Source organism: Grampus griseus, assembly GCF_964374135.1.
Source record: "Grampus griseus genome assembly, chromosome: 8".
Classification (NCBI taxonomy): domain Eukaryota; kingdom Metazoa; phylum Chordata; class Mammalia; order Artiodactyla; family Delphinidae; genus Grampus; species Grampus griseus.
In genome coordinates, this window is record NC_139002.1 from 44926107 (window position 1) to 44945294 (window position 19188).

General features: G+C 41.0%; 1 protein-coding gene across 1 annotated transcript in view; it reads left to right on the forward strand.

Annotated features, from left to right (window-relative positions):
• Window positions 1-19188, forward strand: part of RAB38 (RAB38, member RAS oncogene family) — a gene marked incomplete at its 5' end in the record, with an annotated part of 69991 nt that overhangs the window by 24275 nt on the left and 26528 nt on the right. The gene's annotated exons all lie outside the window — the stretch shown is intronic.

Sequence of the window (19188 nt, forward strand, 5' to 3'; positions counted from 1 at the left end):
CAATTTTTGCTCTACTCCCTTTTGTCTCTGTTTATATTTTTGTATCTCAGTATCAGAGAGAAAAATAGTATCATCCTATATTTTGAAAACTTTTTTAAAAAGCATGAATTAAAAGTAAATGGTTTACTGCATTTTTCTGAGATTTTCTTGCGCATATAAATATATATGCGCATTTTACATTATTAAGATTGCATTCTGCATAGCTTCATATCACGATTTTTCCATTTTTATTTATTTGTGGAACACACGTATTGAATACTTGTGGAGCACAGGCACTGCGCTAGTTGTCTGGGATTCAGCTGTGAATAAGATAGGCATTGTCTCTGCACTTATGGAAATTCACCCTTAGGACTTGTGAATATTTGTGCGCATCACCAGAGAATGGTTGGAAAATATAGCTTGAATGGACATCATTCAAATAGGCTGGGGAGGAGCCTCTGACTGGTTTTACAGAGGGTAGAATGGTCAGATTTGCCCTGGGGACTATGGAAAGGTAGATTGGAGGCAATTAAACCTGGAGACAGAGCCACATGGTAGTTATTGTATTCTTACGGGAAAATGACAAAGCCTTGAATTAAGGTAATGGCTTTAGAGATTACAAAGAAAAACCTGATATGAGAATATCACTAAAGTGTAAACACCAGCAGGAGTAAGCAGCCACTTGGGGTGGGAGGTGATGGAGAAGGAGGAAAAGGTGGTGGTGCCTCTTTATTTTGTCATGGTTGGGATGTTCCTTCGTTTCAGCTGTTTCATGGAGAGTCTCAGTGCCTGCCTTCTCTCAGTGCTGTCTCTAAATTGGCCTTATGTTTAGAAATTTTTACTTCTCCGTTCCTTGTTTTCCTTCTTGAGGCCCCAGTGTGCTTGTATGTTTTTCCCCTTCTTTCCTTTTAAAATCCTTTGTTTCCCCTGTTTTTTTAGAATTTTTTCCCCTTTGGTTCAGGCCACAGTATCTGTCATTTTCTACTTCTTGGCTCTCGTTGAACCTTTCTGGTTTGTTTGTTTGAAGCATTTATTGTTGTAAAGAGAGACTGGTCAAGCAACATTCACAGATATGATTAAGTTATAGAAATTTAAGAAATATTATATTTTTAATAGACTGATTCTTGGATGTTAGTCCGGCTTTTTAAAATATTCCAAAATGTGGGTGAATTCATCCATTCACCTATTCCTTAGCCCCATACTTTGAAGCCTCCAGGCACAGGGGTAAAAGAGTAGAATTTTGGAGAACTCCTTTTCTTAATTGGTTATCTTACATCTGGAGGGCAGTCGACATTGAATGACTCATTTATTTTTTATTTTTTAATTTTTCTTGGAGTTTAGTTGATTTACAATGTTGTATTAGTTTCTGCTGTACCACAAAGTGAATCAGTTATACATATACATATATCCACTCTTTGTTAGGTTCTATTCCTATATAGGTCATTACTGAGTACTGAATAGAATTCTCTGTGCTATATAGTAGGTTCTTATTTGTTATCTATTTTATATATAGTATATAAATAGTATATATAGTATATAAATAGTATATATAGTGTGTATATGTCAATCCCAATCTCCCAATTTATCCCCTCCCTTCCCCCTTGGTAACCATAAGTTTGTTTTCTACATCTGTGATTCTATTTCTGCTTTGTAAATAGGTTCATTTGTACCATTTTTTTTAGATTCCGCATATAACCAATATTGTATGACATTTGTCTTTCTCTGTCTGACTTACTTCACTCGGTATGACAATCTCTAGGTCCATCCATTGAATGACTCATATTTATATGTGGAGGGGAGTCTTCCATCATTCATTCATTCGACAAACATTATGGAACACCTGTTATGTACCAGGCACTGGGAATAGAGAAACTTACAAAACAGACAGAATCCTGACTTCATGTATAACAGTAACAACAAAACATAAGTAAAATCTGGGGGGGGAGGGAGGGCGGGGGGGGCGGATGAATAGCCAGTAAGTGCTAACAGGAAAATAAAAGGAAGGAAGACACCTATAAATTTGTGGGGAGGGTTGAAATTGCTTGTGGGACAAAGGACGTTCTGGACATTTTCTTTCACCTCACTCTGACATTCCTTGCACAACAATTACAGTGTCAAACTCTGCTTAAGGGCATGATGTTCATTAACTTAAGGCCTGGCTGACCCGCCGTGTACTTAAATACTGGATTTCTAATCCTCTAAATCCCTGCAAGTGTAAACTTTGAAGAGAAGCTTTGTATGGAGAGAGGGTGGAGGGAATTTCACAAGGCACTGAACTGCTAATATGACCAAGAGGGTACAAGGCCTCATTGTGAAAGGTAGAACCCACATTTCTCTTTCCTCCAAACATACTGCTGTTGAAATTGTCCTTCTGAATGTCTTAATAGTGAAAATGGCTTCCCAGTGCCAAGTTAGTATTCAAAGTTGACACCTAGACACGCAGGAACAATACTGCAGCGTTGACAAGCTGGTGTGTCAAATGGTTCAAAAAGTCTTTTTTGAAAAAAGATCTCTGATAAAGCTCTACTTACTTTCCGAGGATAGGATTTCAGCATGTACAAAACAGAGGCCCAGATCAAACCGTCTGCCTGAAGCTAAGATGGCAGCATTCGGAGACAGCTACCAATTGATTTGTTGGTTACCTTTGGGATCAGGGAACATTTCCCATAAGATCTTTCTCTTAGAAAGTGAATCTCCTAACAACGAAAGTCCTCTGGAGTGACATCATAGTCAGTCTGGTGATAAACATCTGATTTCCTTTTTTTTACGTTTCCAAAACTTCTAATGAGCCAAAGTCCACAACGTCTGGCTTTGTCCTCATGGCCACATCCTGGAGAAATCCTGTGGATATATCAGCTCAGCCATACCTGAAGCTGAAACTAGCAGGGTGTTGAAGGAGTTTGTCACTGAGACCAGCCTCCTTCTTGCTGCTGACCTCACTGCCAAGGGAAATTCACCCTCTTGCTCTTCAATCTTCTAAAGAAACTTTCCACAAGAATTTTCCTGCCAGTGCTGTTGCTGGAATAATCGTGGTAGCCTCTGGCTGTGAATTAAGAGAGAAAAAATAAAAAATAAATGTATGCTAGCATCTCTGATTTTTCACATCATCTCTTCAAATTAAAAACCAAAGGAAAGAAAAGAAAAAGAGTCTCTCTTAAGTCAGATTTTCTTTAGTTTTCAACCTTTGCATTCTTTCCTTTTCTTAGCCGTGTTTAGTTGAATTCTGCCTGGGGATTCACTAGGGCCAGGAAATATATAACTGGGGTGATCATATGTCCCATTTTATGGAACATTCCTTGTTTATGCCTGTGGTCCTAGCATACTTATTAATAACCCCCCCATTTCTGGTCTGTAATTTAAGTTACACGGTCAGCCTATAGATCAGGAGCTCTGATACGTCTATCTCACTGTCCACATCATATTTAACTCTAATAATAGCTCTTTTATGCATTCCTGTGCCCAAGCTCAGTCTTTATAATATGTTTTGGCAGATTTGTCTATTTAGAATGAGGGCCCTGGTCTGCTCTTGTTGCTGCGTTCCCAAGATTGAGAATCCTGTCTTTCGGGTCCATCTCAATGGCTGATGGGGCCCCGAGACATTCTGACCCATTTACCTGGTGCTCTCTTGGTGCCCATTGCCTGAATCTCCACCAGCTACTTCCTTTGGATTCACTTTATGGCCACATCCAACTACCTTTTAGAGTTGTTGTGAGATTAGGTGACAGAATGTACGTGGGGTCCCTGATGTGTTACGTCTGATCCCACCACACACACATACCACATTATCTCTGTCACCTGTCCCCACAGCCCATCTGCCAGTCCGGGTGTCCCCATCTGTATCTGGCTCTGGTGCACACAATACATGCACTCAGAGGAAGGGTCTGTTTCTATATCTCAGCCCTTCCCAGGCTGCTCCATCCTGTTCTTATGCTGTAGGGTTCCCATGTGGTTGTGTTCAGAAACAGGACACCAGGAAAATGCCAGTGTAGATGGGAAGAAATGGGGCAAGTAGGATCTACCCAAGCGGTGATGAGAACAGCAATCACAGAGAGAACTGCAGTGCCCTCTAGTCATGCAGCCTCCACCTCATGCCCTACTCCAGGCAGATTTCCTTGTCTGTTTCTACCCTATTTATAGTGACTTTTAGACCCACCCTCTATCTCAGAATGTTCTAAGATCAATGGGTGCCCTAGAAGACACTTTCTAACATTAAACTCTATTGAAGTTTAGTCTCTTCCCTGGAGCTAAAAAGAAAGATGTTGATGTGTGTCCTGCTAAGGGAAGGAATATACCCACTAGTGTTCTCTGTAAGAAGTTATAGTTTTTAGACGGAGGAGTAGGTGTTTCACAGTGTAGTGGACATTTGTCATGTGTTTTGGGTTTCCAGTAACTGTTAAACACATTTGCTACCTTTGGGGAACTTCTAGTCATGCGAGGCTCCCCTCCCCAGGAAGAGTCCATAAAACTTTCTTCCTCTGCTTTATTTGCAGCTAGGGCACAGGCATATGACCTAGATTGCACAGATCATACTGATTCAGAAGTGAGCAACTAGAGGAAGAGGGTGCAATGCAGAACCCATTTTTTTCTGGGGAGGTCGGTGGCAGAAAAGACCTCCATCCTTGGGAGATAGTGGAGTTTGCTGAGTCCTATGCTTGACACAGAAACAGGATCACTGCTGGCCCCAGGAACAGATGCATTCAAGTTGAATTCCTTGGAGCTTTGCAGATCACAGGACCTAGTGCTCAGTGGTAGCTGGCAGCAGTGTCCTTATCACGCCTGTTCTACGTAGGATCTGAGTTTCTGGAAGCTTAGGCTCGATCCAGTTTCTCTAGACTACTGTTTCTGTAGCCTACTGAGTAATTCTGCAAGCTACCCAACATCCCTTGAATAAATGATTTCATGTTTAGCCAGCATCAGCTTCTGAATCTTGCGACTGAGAATCTGGATTAATATACATGTTCAAATGCATTTAAGAAATCCAGCTTCAGGCTTCCCTGGTGGCGCAGTGGTTGGGAGTCCGCCTGCCGATGCAGGGGACACGGGTTCGTGCCCCGGTCCGGGAAGATCCCACATGCCGCAGAGAGGCTGGGCCCGTGAGCCATGGCCGCTGAGCCTGCGCGTCCGGAGCCTGTGCTCCGCAACGGGAGAGGCCACAACAGTGAGAGTCCCACGTACCGCAAAAAAAACAAAAAAACAAACAAACAAAAGAAATCCAGCTTCACTGTCCCCCTTGCTGTAGGACTTCTCAGGCCTTTGATATCCTATGTACATTCTGAACCTCCAGTAATAAAAATGAATATGTTTCTTGCTGTTTGCTGTACGTTAACTTTGTGTACAGATTTTTACGTGTATGAACTCATTCAGTCCTTAGCATGATCCTATAGAATAGGTTATTATTATTGTTACCATTTAAAAAAAAGTTGAGACTTAGGTGATTTCCCTAAAACCATAGAGTTACCACCTTATTTCTTTGATTCTAACTTATGCTTTTTGTTCCTTCCTACATTAACATTTCAGAATCAAGGTATGTCCTCTAGTCAGTGTGTATCTCTAAAATGATGGTGTGTCATACATATAATAGTTTTTTTCACCATCTCCTCCAAAAGGGGACTATACCATGCAGCAGTTTGTAAATGTTTCTGGCCACATAGAACACTTAACAAACTAATAGAACATGCTTAGGAAATACTGGCCTAGAATTATCTTTTAAAGGGAAAGTTTTCTGTCTTCCATTGTTTAGTGAGCTTTTTCCATTATTATTTTTAAATTGCTATGAAAGCTAAAATATGCAGCAGTTAATTAGCTAGTTTTCTAGAAGCTGCTTGAAGGGTAGGATCACACATCATATCTTCTTATAGGCTTTTAGAAGACATACATAATGCATTTATACAAACTGGAAATGCATAGATAATTGCACTTGAGTATGGGTAGACAGTTATTCTAAGTCCTTTTTAAATCATTTTTTAAAAATCTTTTTATTTTTAAGTTGGGTAGTAGGCCATTTCTGGTTACTCCCAATTTTTAAATGTCAATCCATGAAAAAATTCTTGATATCACTGGTGCATTCATTGATTCAACACAATTTGTGTTGAATGACTATTCAGGTCTGTGCTGTGAACAATGTGTATTAAGCCTTTTCTGGATTCAGAGCATACTGTTAGGTGCCTGTTCCTCTTAAAATGCCAGAATTCCCTAAGGGAAGTAGATAGGCCACGTTTTAGGCATCCATCTCCAAAGACTTTAGATGGGGTTGTAGGATGTGCCTCCCCTGACTTAACTGGGACACAGCACATTTAACCTTATTTTTTTAGCCGATCTGCTTAGAGCTAGTTGTACTTAGGAACATAAAAGGAAGGGCCCAACCTAAAAATGCAAAACCAGAGCAAAGTCAGAAGATATCATTAAAGGAAATGATGGCAATGGTTAATAGTCATGATCATTTCATATAATGACCACTAGTGTGTAGTACAACTGTTTGAATCATCGTTTTTGACAGATTCTTAATGCCCTGCATGAAAAATGGAATCATTTCTTGAAATTGAGAGTAGCTTAAGTACAAGAGTCTCAAATTCAAGCAACTCACCTGCTTAGGAATCAGTATAAATTAAGAATAACATTTTAATTTTTATCTTTAGCTAATTGGTTCTCCAGAGGTTTTCTAGGGCTGTGCTAATAATTTGCTAAATAATATGAGATCCAATTATAACTAAGACATTGTAGGAAAATAGAAACAGACCCTCAGAGGCTATAACCACAGCTTGGTGTGCAGGAGGCAGGAGTTGCATTTGTCATCCTCGCCTGCGTGGTTCACATTTTCATTACCTACAGCGCAGGCCCTTCCTGTTTCGTGCTTAGACAACTTTAAATAGTCTCCAGACCTCGCTCATGGTAGTCTGTACAGCATGGTGCTAAAAACTCAACCTACCCAAGGAATCACTTTGATTTCATTACAGTCTAGTTCAAGAATCTTCTGTAAGCTCTACTTCTTGATTCAGATTTAGACACATAAGAATGTAAATTGATACAGTCACTATGGAGAACAGTATGGAGGTTCCTTAAAAAACTAAAAATAGAACTACCATATGACCCAGCAATCCCACTACTGGGCATATACCCAGAGAAAACCATAATTCAAAAGGAGACATGTACCACAATGTTCATCGCAACACTATTTACAGTAGCCAGGACATGGAAGCTACCTAAGTGTCCATCGACAGATGAATGGATAAAGAAAATGTGGCACATATATACAATGGAATATTACTCAGCCATAGAAAGAAACGAAATTGAACTATTTGTAGTGAGGTAGATGGACCTAGAATCTGTCATACAGAATGAAGCAAGTCAGAAAGAGAAAAACAAATACCATATGGTGACACATATGGAATCTAAAAAAAAAAATGGTACTGATGAACCTAGGGGTAGGACAGGAATAAAGGCGCAGATGTAGAGAATGGACTTGAGGACACGGGGAGGGGGAAGGGTAAGCTGGGACAAAGTGAGAGAGTAGCATTGACATATATACACTATGAATTGTAAAATAGATACCTAGTGGGAAGCAGCCGCATAGCACGGGGAGATCAGCTTGGTGCTTTGTGACCACCTAGAGGGGTGGGATAGGGAGGGTGGGAGGGAGACGCAAGAGGGAGGAGATAGGGGGACATACGTATATGTATAACTGATTCACTTTGTTATGCAGCAGAAACTAACACACCATTGTAAAGCAATTATACTCCAATAGAGATGTTAAAAAAAACAAAACAAAACAAATTTAGGCACCTGAAAAAAGGAGTTAGCAAGCTATTACCTGTGGGCCAAATGTGGCCTGCCCTTATTTCATAAAGTGTTATTAGAACACAGCCATGCTCATTGGTGCACATGTTATCAATGGGTGCTTTTCCATTACATCTGCAGAGTTGAGTAGTTGCAACAGAGGCCCAATGGCTTTCAAAGCCTGAACTCTTTACCATCCAATCTGGCCATCTACTCATTAAAGTTTGCCACTGATGTCTTACAATAGCATTAGCTTCTCTTTTGTGCTTGTGGCTTTACATGCAATAGCTCATCCTTGAAACAGTCTTGTAAGTACTTTTATTAGTCCTGTTTTACAGATGAGGGGATTAAAGTTTAAATTGGAGAACATAAATGACTAGCTAAAGATCTCATAGTTGGTAGGTAGTAAAGTTGGGATTTCAAGTCAGATGTGCTCAGAGTACACCCAATCACCACACTGCACGATCGTATAGCCTTTTCCAACCTGGCCTAATTATACAATAACTATTTATGATAAACGGTTGACCAGGGATTGAGATAGACAGATAGATAGATAAGGTAAAATGTAGCCCGGTCTCAAAGTTTAAAGTCTAATGACACGTACAGAGACATGTAAATAGGTCTTCCAGGAAATGTTACAAAGTAGAGCAATTCACCTGGAATTATTGAAGGGACTGAATAATGAAGGGGCCTTTGCTCGCATGTACATTGCCAGCCACTTGCCTTTCCCTCATCTCCGTGCTTTTGTCCTGATATTCCCTTTGTATGGACTGTACAAGGCAGAGGCAGTTGCCATTCTTTGTTCATATTGTTTTGTCCAAACACATCCAGCTCTGGGTGTGAGACAGGAAAGGGAGAAACACCCCTGGATTTAGCAGCAGGGAGTCTTTAGGAATTAATCATCGGTGGGTTCAAAGATAAGACACCTTACTTTCCAAATATCTTCTACCTCACAGAGATTCACGAGAACAAGCCTACAAGGAATCTTTGTTTTCAGACAGGATCAAGACAGAGCTCATCCCTCCTCCAGAAAAGACCAGGCCCAATAAGGCACAGGCATATTTTTGTTAAATGATTGTTTTTAGTATTATTTAATTGTGCTTCTTAACAGGGGTGATCTTGTCAATGGCTAGAACTATTTTTGGTTGTCATAACTGATCGGGGAGAGGAGGGTGCTACTCACATCAAGTGGGTAGAGGCCAGGGATGTTGCTAAACGTCCTACAGTGCACAGCACACAGCCTCCCAACTCCCACCCCTCCAAAGAATGATTTGGCCCAAGATGTCAATGGTACTGAGACTGCGAAACCTCAGATGTCATGCTTTATGTTAGAATTTTCTAAATCCTCTAAAAGTTCCTGTTAGTTAGTTGGCAGTTTTAAGAAAAATCAAGTAGGGTGGTCTTTTGAGTTTTGTATGTTTACCAAATATGCAATTGTATGAAAAAAGTTAGGAGTTAATTCTTGCCAAATGATGACTGTTGTTAGATTGTGGGATGATTTTATTTTCATGTTTCTGGTTTCATGTAGGTGATTTTATTTTCATGTTTCTGGTTTCCATTTTTTAAAAAATGTGATTATATTGCTTTTACAATGACAGAGATAAAATTATAAATAAAGATATAAACAAATAATAAAAAAGAAACTGTTGAGTCTTTGGGTTCAGGCTTCTCTAGTCTATTAAGGATTCTCTGCCCGAGGGTTTGATGCTAAGGGACATGGTTTGACACAAGGCAGAGTTTTGCCTTCTCTGTTCCCCACCCACCTAATACTTTAATCTCTGAATTTTAGCATTTCCAGTACTCATCTCCATGCCTTTTCACATGCAGTTCCTTCTGCCTCCATCCTTCTGTGGTCTTCGCCTTAGGAAATTCCAGATTTGCCACATCTTTGTTCTCTTCCTACCCACACCATATAGCCCCTACAGATTTCCTTAAGGGACTTCCTCTCTCCCACCTACATGTCTGGGGCACCAGTTAGATAGCTAACTGTTGGGCCGGCTTACATGATGTGGCTCAGGCCTCTCTTCTAATGGATGGGCATTGCTTAGAGAGATGAGGCAGGGTGTGAGTCGCTCTGAGTGATTGTATCTTTCTGGTCCCAGAAAAACAACCCTGTCCTCAGCTGGACCCAGGCTCTAGGATCACCGTGGATTTCTGAACCTGAGAAAGGGCCCTGAGAAGCACGGAGGGGCACTTTGGCAGAGTATGGCGAGTGTGGGCTTGGATGCCATGTAGATAGGGGTCAGGCTCTTGCCTCAGACCCAAAGCTATGTGGCTTTGGGCCAGACCCTTAATCATGCTGAGCTTCCATTTCTCATACGAAAAATGGAGATAATACTTTGTGGGGTAGTTATAAGAATCAGTGCTAATAAGCGTGAAATGCCTGGAAGATTAGTATGCAAGAAATGACTGGTCTTTCTAAAGAAAATATACATGCATGCAAAAATTGCTCTCAGTTTCAGGGGCTTCCCAGACAATCCTGCCCACTGAAGCATGGACCCTGTTCTAAAGCTAGCCCATGTGCCTTCAATTGCTTAATTCCTCTCTAATGGTATCTTTAGAAAAATGTCTTAGAATTAGGGGATTCCTGGAGAAAAAGTTCTATTCAGCTAGAGCAGGAATCCTTTGTTGGGGTAGAGTGTCAGAACCAGGATGAAGGGACCAGGGAGCCTTTTCTCCTCAGATTTTTGCAAAATGCCTCTGTCGATGGTACACTGCTGTCCACCGATCCCCTTTGAGGATCACTGTGTGTGATGAGAGATGTTGCCCCTGGGAGTGTGTTGCTCTTCTGCATGGTCTGGAAACAGGAACCAAAAGCAGGAAAAATGATGAGCTTAGTTAGAGGAAATTGGAGACTGAAGGGAGGGCGGTATAAGCTCTATTCTAAAGGACAGAAGAAGAGTTCAGAAGGACTTGATGAGTTTCCTGGTGCGTCTAAGAAAGGGAGCCAAAATTAGAGGTAGGGAGAGTCTGAAATCTTTGTAAGATTTCCATGTTTGCACTTTTTTAAAAATTTTATTTTATTTTTGGCTGTGTTGGGTCTTCATTTCTGTGCGAGGGCTTTCTCTAGTTGCGGCGAGCAGGGGCCACTCTTCATCGCGGTGCACGGGCCTCTCACTATCGCGGCCTCTCTTGTTGCGGAGCACAGGCTCCAGACGCGCAGGCTCAGTACTTGTGGCTCACGGGCCTAGTTGCTCCGCGGCATGTGGGATCTTCCCAGACCAGGGCTCGAACCCGTGTCCCCTGCATTGGCAGGCAGACTCTCAACCACTGCGCCACCAGGGAAGCCCCCATGTTTGCACTTTTAAAAAATCCTGTTCTAGCTCCCCATCATAATTATTTCTGTAAAAACCTTTTAAGGAAAAAAGGCCTATCTTTCAGAATTTCAAAGACGAGAGGATGCTTCTGAGGTCCTATCCTATCTTGAGCTTAATCTGCAGCAGAGGTGAGCTGTATGGAAAAGTGTAGGTGAAGGAGGATGGAAAAAGCAAGTAGAATCCTGGTGCCTTTGGGAATGAAAACATTGCCTGGGTGCAGTGGAGTTCAGACCATGACGGAATATGGTCTCTGGTCTTCACTAGTAGACCACAGTTCCCATTCCCAGACTCAGGGGATGATTAAATACAATCAGACTCTGCTTCTGGAGTCAGATTTCTTCCTGGATCTCTACCTGCAGCCGTGTCTTCTTTCCCAAACTTCAGACTTCCATGTCCCTCTGGATCTCTCCCTGGATCTCACCTAGATAACTCTTCAAATCCAATATGTTGGAAACTGAATTTATTAGCTCTTCTGCAAATCAGATCATCTGGTTAGGAGAACTTACATCCACCCAGACATCCGAGCCATATACCCATAGAAACAGGTTACTCATCCTTCAGAAACCCCAAGTTCCTGAGCAGAGAAACCCCCATAGTGAGGCTCTTCTCTGCCTCTCCAGGTCTATCCCTGGCTACTTCGTCCCTCCGTTCATCCCCTAGTGATACCAAACTGCATCAAGTTCACATCTCGGAATTCCCCCTTCCTGGAACATGCTTCCTACACTTATTCACCTGTCTGTCTTTCACTCTTCCTTCAGAACTAGGCTCAAGCATCATCTGTTACTGGCTCTCAGGTAGTCTCTCCTATCTCTTGCCACATATGTTAAACTTCTTTCTTTATGGACCTGGTCCCTGCGCTGCACTGTGAAATCCTCCTGGTTACCCACCAGCACGTTGGCTTGTACATGGTGGGTGACCACATGGTCAGTGTTTATTGGATGGAACAGAATGGTTTGCAGCACTGCTTTTCAAGCACTTATTCAGAGGATTCCTTTACCATATTATACTTTTCCCTGCCCCTTGTGGAGTATTTCTGTCCTTAGAGAACTGTGAAGAAGGAGAAAACTTAATTTACTGCTGTATTTCCCAGGAGGACTCCACATTATGTAACTCCTTTTATCCAGAAAGCTCTCTAGACACTTTGCACAGCAGGGAGATTACAGTGCCCCACGGTGTGAAGCAGGAAGTAGAGAAGAAAAATGAAGATGAGGGAAGCAGTCCCCCTTAGTGCTTTGGGCCCAAACTGGGAACTGCAGGATTCTTTGCGTGGTGATTCCACATAGCATGCCGCCAGAAATCTGCCATCAGCCTGTAGATTTTATTAGCCAGCATATTCCTCCTTCACACCCGAGAACCAGCATTTAGCGGTTTCCTCCTCACTGAAATTCCCATAATCTGTTTTACATGAACCTCTTGTTTCAGCTACTGTCATTTGAGCTGCACACAATATCATATTTGTCCTTTTTTTAAACTAATAAACAGAGTCCCAGAGAGGCTTTTCAATGATTTTCATTGCAGAAATGAGGCCTAGACTTCAGATCTAGTCTAGAACTCTATGCAATGACGTGATTCTTGAACAGAGCTGTACATCAGGAACACCTGAGGAGCTTGTTAAAATGCACTGCAGATGCCTCGGCCCTACTCTCGGAGATGTCTGGAGGGGCATAGATCGTATGTTTTTGCAAAACAGTCCTTTGGTGATTTTGATGTGCACACTGGTTAAGATGCATTGTGTTAGACTTTGTTCACTCACTCATTCATTCATTTATTCATTCCTGGTGTATTCCTTGAATACCTACTGTGTATTCAGGTAGGCACTTTGCTAAGCACTGAGGCACTGGCGATAAAGGGCACAGTTTCTTCTCATTAAGAAGTTCTCAGTCTCCTGGAAGAAAACCCATAAAAATGAATAATTACAATACAGTAGGAAGTTCCATTAAAACTGGTGGATTCGCCATATGACCCAGCAATCCCACTACTGGGCATATACCCTGAGAAAACCATAATTCAAAAAGAGTCATGTACCACAGTGTTCATTGCAGCACTATTTACAATAGCCAGGACATGGAAGCAACCTAAGTGTCCGTCGACAGATGAATGGATAAAGAAGATGTGGCACGTATATACAATGGAATATTACTCAGCCATAAAAAGAAACAAAATTGAGTTATTTGTAGTGAGGTGGATGGACTTAGAGTCTGTCATACAGAGTGAAGTAAGTCAGAAAGAGAAAAACAAATACCGTATGCTAACACATGTATATGGAATCTAAAAAAAAAAAAAAATGGTACTGAAGAACCTAGGGGCAGGACAGAAATAAAGTCGCAGACGTAGAGAATGGACTTAAGGACACAGGGAGGGGGAAGGGTAAGCTCGGATGAAGTGAGAGAGTGGCACGGACATATATACACTACCAAATGTAAAATAGCTAGTTAGTGGGAAGCAGCCTCATAGCACAGGGAGATCAGCTGGGTGCTTTGTGACCACCTAGAGGGGTGGGATAGGGAGGGTGGGAGGGAGACGCAAGAGGGAAGAGATATGGGGATATATGTATATGTACAGCTGATTCACTTTGTTATACAACAGCAACTAACACAGCAATGTAAAGCAATTATACTCCAATAGAGATGTTAAAAAAAAAAAACTGGTGGATTCTATAAGAGCTGTGAGAGCACTTGAAGGAGAAGGTGTTACCTCTACTTGAGAATGAGGCAACTTCCTTGATATTTGATCTGAGTCACCCAGGCTAAGAGAGTCCCCAAAGGAAGATCCAAGGGGACCACTGGGAGGAGCTCCTTTTTAACAGGTTTGTGCAGAGGTGCATATGGAAGCCACCTTCAGGAATCTGTGGGTGTCTTAAAAAGCAAGGACAAGGCTTTTCATCTTTTTAAAACTTTTTCTTTTTAAGGTAGAGTTTATTAATTAATTTATTTATTTTTGCTGTGTTGGGTCTTCGTTTCTGTGCGAGGGCTTTCTCTAGTTGCGGCGAGTGGGGGCCACTCTTCATCACGGTGCGCGGGCCGCTCACTATTGCGGCCTCTGTTGTTGCAGAGCACAGGCTCCAGACGCGCAGGCTCAGTAGTTGTGACTCACGGGCCCAGTTGCTCCAAGGCATGTGGGATCCTCCCAGACCAGGGCTTGAACACGTGTCCCCTGCATTAGCAGGCAGATTCTCAACCACTGCGCCACCAGGGAAGCCCGATGAGCTGAGTAGTTGCAACTACTCAGAGTTGAGTAGTTGCAACAGAGGCCCGTTGGCTTTCAAAGCCTGAACTCTTTACTTTTACCTTTTTTATTGAAATAGAGTTGATTTACAGTGTTGTACTATTTACAATAGCCAAGGCATGGAAGCAACCTAAGTGTCCATCAACGGATGAATGGATAAAGAATATGTGGCACATATATACAATGGAATATCACTCAGCCATAAAAAGAAATGAAATAATGCCATTTGCAGCAACATGGATGGACCTAAAGATGATCATACTAAGTGAAGTGAGCCAGAGAAAAACAAATATCTTTATCCTAAGATATCTAAGTAAGAACATGTCACTACTGCAGTTACCTAGCTTTATTAGTCATCAGAAAATTGTCAATACAAGACCACAGAGACTTGCTATTAAGAATAATAGTAAAAATGTATATTTATGAAATACATTCTTACTCTTCTTACCAGGCCTTGTTTTAAGTGCTTTATTGAAGCATTTCACTTACTTCCCCCAAACCATTGTGAACTAGGTGCTGTTATTATGTCCATTTTACGAACTAAGGAGCTGAAGCTTAGAGAAGTTAAATGATTTATGCAAGACCGTATGGTTAACAAATGGCAGAGCCAGAATTAGAACCCAGATCCCTCTGTTCCTGTTATTTTTTCACTTCCATATGTCTACATAATAGTCTAATATTGCTATTCCTTGATGTGATACATTTAGACATACCCACTGATAACCCACTATACTAAATGAGGATTTACCTTTCTTACTTGACTGCTAACTCCCATCCCATTTCACCAGTAGATTTCTATCACTGCCTGTAGCTGAATTATAACAAAAATCATAGTACGTATCATGAGATAGGAAAACATTATTCACTCACATAATTTGCCATCTTTTTTCCTTAGGGTTTTTGGAAAAATGTCCACCATATTATTTATTCTATCAAGACTACTTTTGTCCTGGTGGCCTCCATTCCAGAGTCCTCTATTTTCTTCATCCAATTTGACTGCCCTGGAGCCCCAACCCAGCTGTAATCCTGGGACTTTTCTTTGTCATTCTCCTGAGTAGGATAGCTTGCTGCCTGGGTCCCAGTTTTATATTCTTGTTTTACTGGAACATAACTTCCTGCAGCTGCTTAGGAAGAGCTGAATGGGCATTTCTGAGTCCTTGATATCTTCAAGAATGTGTATTTAACCCTCACACAATTTTAACTGTTTATATGGGTATAGAATTCTAGGTTGAAAATGATTTCCCCTATGCCTTGAAGGCATTGCTCCATTGTAGTATAGCATTTAGCATTGTGCTTTAGACATTTCAGACCATTCTGGTTCTTAAAGCTTTGTATGTATGCTGTTTTATTTTTTAAGGCAGTTTTGGGGATTATCTCTTTACTCCTGGTTATTTCTTTGGTAGTTTTCCCCCCTTCCTATTTGTTGCTGTTGTTGTTGTTTCTTTATGGAAGTCCTAGTTTGATGTAACTTTTTGAATTGAGTCTGTGAACCTACTACACTTTTTTTCTCATATTTTCGGCAGTTTTTAATTTTTATTTTATTCTTTATATATTTTGACTTAATTCCTATTCTTTTATTATAATTTTTTATTTCAGCAATCATAGTTTTAATTTGGAAGAGATTTCCTATTTGCTGATTGTTCTTTTTTGTAGCATCCTATTCTTAGTTAAGAATGTAATAGCTTCCTGTATTTGTGAAGATACCAATTAGTTTCTTAACTTTTTTTTGGTTTGTTTCTCACATTACCTATTTCAGTAGTTATTTTTCAGCCCATTTTGTTCTTTTCTTTTATGTTGATTGTTCCGCTTAAACATCTGATGATTTTTGGAAGAACATTCATGTTTAGAAACAAGACCATCAAAAGCAGATACCAAGCTCTGTGTGTATAAGTAGGCTTGTTGATTAGAGGCTACGTTGATTACTGACTAGTGGGTTTCACTTTAGGTTAGTAGTCACTGGGGACTCCTAGATGTCAGCTCTCAGAGGTCTTTTCTCAAAAGAACTCTTTTCTCTGCTAAGGGTGAAGATGCAAGAGTTCTGTGAGGGGAAAAGTAATAGCCCAGCTGCCATATTGACAGACTTTTAATTAATTCCTTTTTCAATCCCATAGCACCCACATGGGGAAATTAGTTGGTATGTCTTTAGTCTCAAGTCTTCTCTTTGGCTTATTCAGAAGTTAAACCAGTATTTGAATTGGGGTGTCGATGACTAGCTGCTGGTATTCTACATGGAAGTATGGGGAAGGGATGTGGTTGACATTTCCCATTCTGACCTTCAACTAGTCCTCCTGATTTCAACCACTCCCAATATTTGAGTCTTGGGACTCTTTTGGATTCTGTGGGAATTATTGAGCTCTCTGATTGTTCATATCTCCCTCTACAAACCCTATAGACCATGCTATGTACATCCTAGTAAATCTACTACTCTCCGTTACTTTCAGATTTCTAAAAATGTGTTGAAATCTCTTGAATGCTTGTGCACATTTCCTCATTCTTTTAATTCCTGAGATTCTATTTGAAATATTTTGCTTCTTTGAAATCATTTTTTCAGAATTTTGGTAAAGAAAATAAATATATTCCCTCAGTCTGCTGTCTTTAACTGGAAGGTGCCCATGATCTTTGACCTTTTGCTAATTGCTTATTTCTGACTCAATCTTAGTCATTATATAATTTAATTCATGACAGTTTCTTTTAAAATTAAGGTTATTTTATCTTCATTTTAAATGTGGAAACTGAAGTACAGCAGGATTAAATAACTTACCCAAAGGAGTACCAGAGCTAGGATTTAAACTCAGGTCTGATTGATTCTGGATCTAGCTGGTGCTTTCTATCCCAGCTTTCTCCTTCTAAAAGAAAAATCATGGCAAAGCCTCTGTCTCCTCTCTCAAAACCATTGTCAGAACCTTCTGGAAGGGGTTGCTTCCTTGTTTCAGGAGGGGTTTTGTTAATGAGACATGTTTGCTTTCTCCCTTCTTGTGCTTCTTCATTTTCTTCAGTATTGATTTTGCTTGTCCCTGTTCAGTGGTCCTTCCCCTTTGATGTCTCTTGTGTGCCATCTCTGAAGCACCCTTAGATTTGTGGGCAGCAGCCCTGCCTTTCCAAGCCCTTGTTTCACCTCTGTCTGCTTCACTGACTAGTGAGATATTGATTTCTCGGGAGAACTTGCTGGGATTGGCGGGTGGGAATCAATAGCCCATTAGACATAAGTGGAAAGTAGCAGCAGCCACTCCTCAGCACTCTGCTCACTGACCTAACGTGCTGGGGTGCTGGTCAAAGATTAGGTTAGCCTGACGTGTCCAGGGGTATTCTGAAGTGATTAGATTGTTCTAGGAACAATGTAGCAAAGCCACTGACAGAAAAATCAAGAGCTTTAAATCCATGTCCTTGAACTAAATGAAGTGGAATCATTTTTGAGAATAAATTTGCCTGTCACAGGTTGCTACAGGGGAAGGAAGTTCTGTTGAGAACTTTTCTAATTCTTGGGTCACTTTGAATTTCCTAGTGTAGGCACAATCTTGTGAATCATAAGGCAAGTCATTTAGCTTTCATGTTCTTCAGGGTTTCCAAAATGAAAGAGAAGGTGGGTGTCAGCAGTGGGTGCCTAGCATTACCTATACAGTGTGTTTCTGAAACATTGTGTGTAAATTCCATTTTTAAATGCAACCTCAAGGGGCTCATTATGGCAGCTCTCCCTGGGTGAGTCCCTTTGAAGAGGAAGAGTTCCTTTGGAAAGAGAATTACCACTGTCTGTTTTATCTGGTTATAAGTGTAGTTCTTATGTTTCAGATTTTTGTAAAGAAGGACATACACAAGCAGTAAATTCAAATTAGCAAAATCTGAAGAGGTCTTGTGTTACCACTGTCATAGAAACCCATACTCAATTCCCCAATTATCATGTCATTATGTCTTCTACATTGCATGGAAACACAGGAAAATTAGATTTGGAGAGTACTTCCAAATCATCTTGTCTAACTCCGTATTTTATTGTTTCATTTATTCATTCTTTAAAGAATCACTGAGTGACTCTCCTCCATGTGACAGACACTGTGTTAGGCAGAAGGGCTCTACCTGGACAAAAAAGATAAAATCCCTGCCTTCTTGGAGCCTGCATTGTAGTGGTGGACACAAGTAATAGAAAGATAAGTAAGTGCGATGTATAGTTTGTCTGGTGGAGCTAAGTGCTAGGGAGATCATTAATGCAGGGAAGGAGTCTAGAGCTTAAGTGGCATAAATGCATCGGATCATAGGGAGGAATTCACAGAGAGGAGAGCAATTTTTAAAATTAAAGATTAGAAAGAGGGACAGTATAGAGTCATATAGATTCCTGGGAGGGGAATGGTCCGGGAAGAGGGTAGAGCACAGGTAGAGGCACTGTGGCTGTGCTCTACTAGGATGACAGAGATGAGGTAAGAGGTGATGGGGTCCTGTTCAATCTTTAGAACATTGTAACAACTTTGGGTTTTGCTCTGAATGAGAAGGGAAGACGTTGGGTGTGATCAGAGATATGATTTGATTTAAACAGGCATTCTGGTGGCTATATTGAGCTTGGATTATAGTGGGAAAGGTTGGAAGCAGGAGATTAGCTAGGACTCTATTGCATATCTAGAGAAGAAAAATCATGGGAAGTAGTCAAACCCTACATGTATTTTTGAACATACAGCAGACAGGGTTAACTGACAATTTGGATGAAGGTTATGAAAGAAAGAGAAGATTTCGGGATGGCTCCACAGTTTTTGTCCTGAGCAACTGGAAAAGTTGAGTTGCCACTTTCTGAGCTAGGGGTCCTGAGATGTGGTTGGGTCCATGGGGAGAATGATCAAGACTCAGTTTTGTGTATGTTAAAATCTGGACGACATCTAAAAGCAGATGTCGAGTAGGTGGTTGTATATGATTC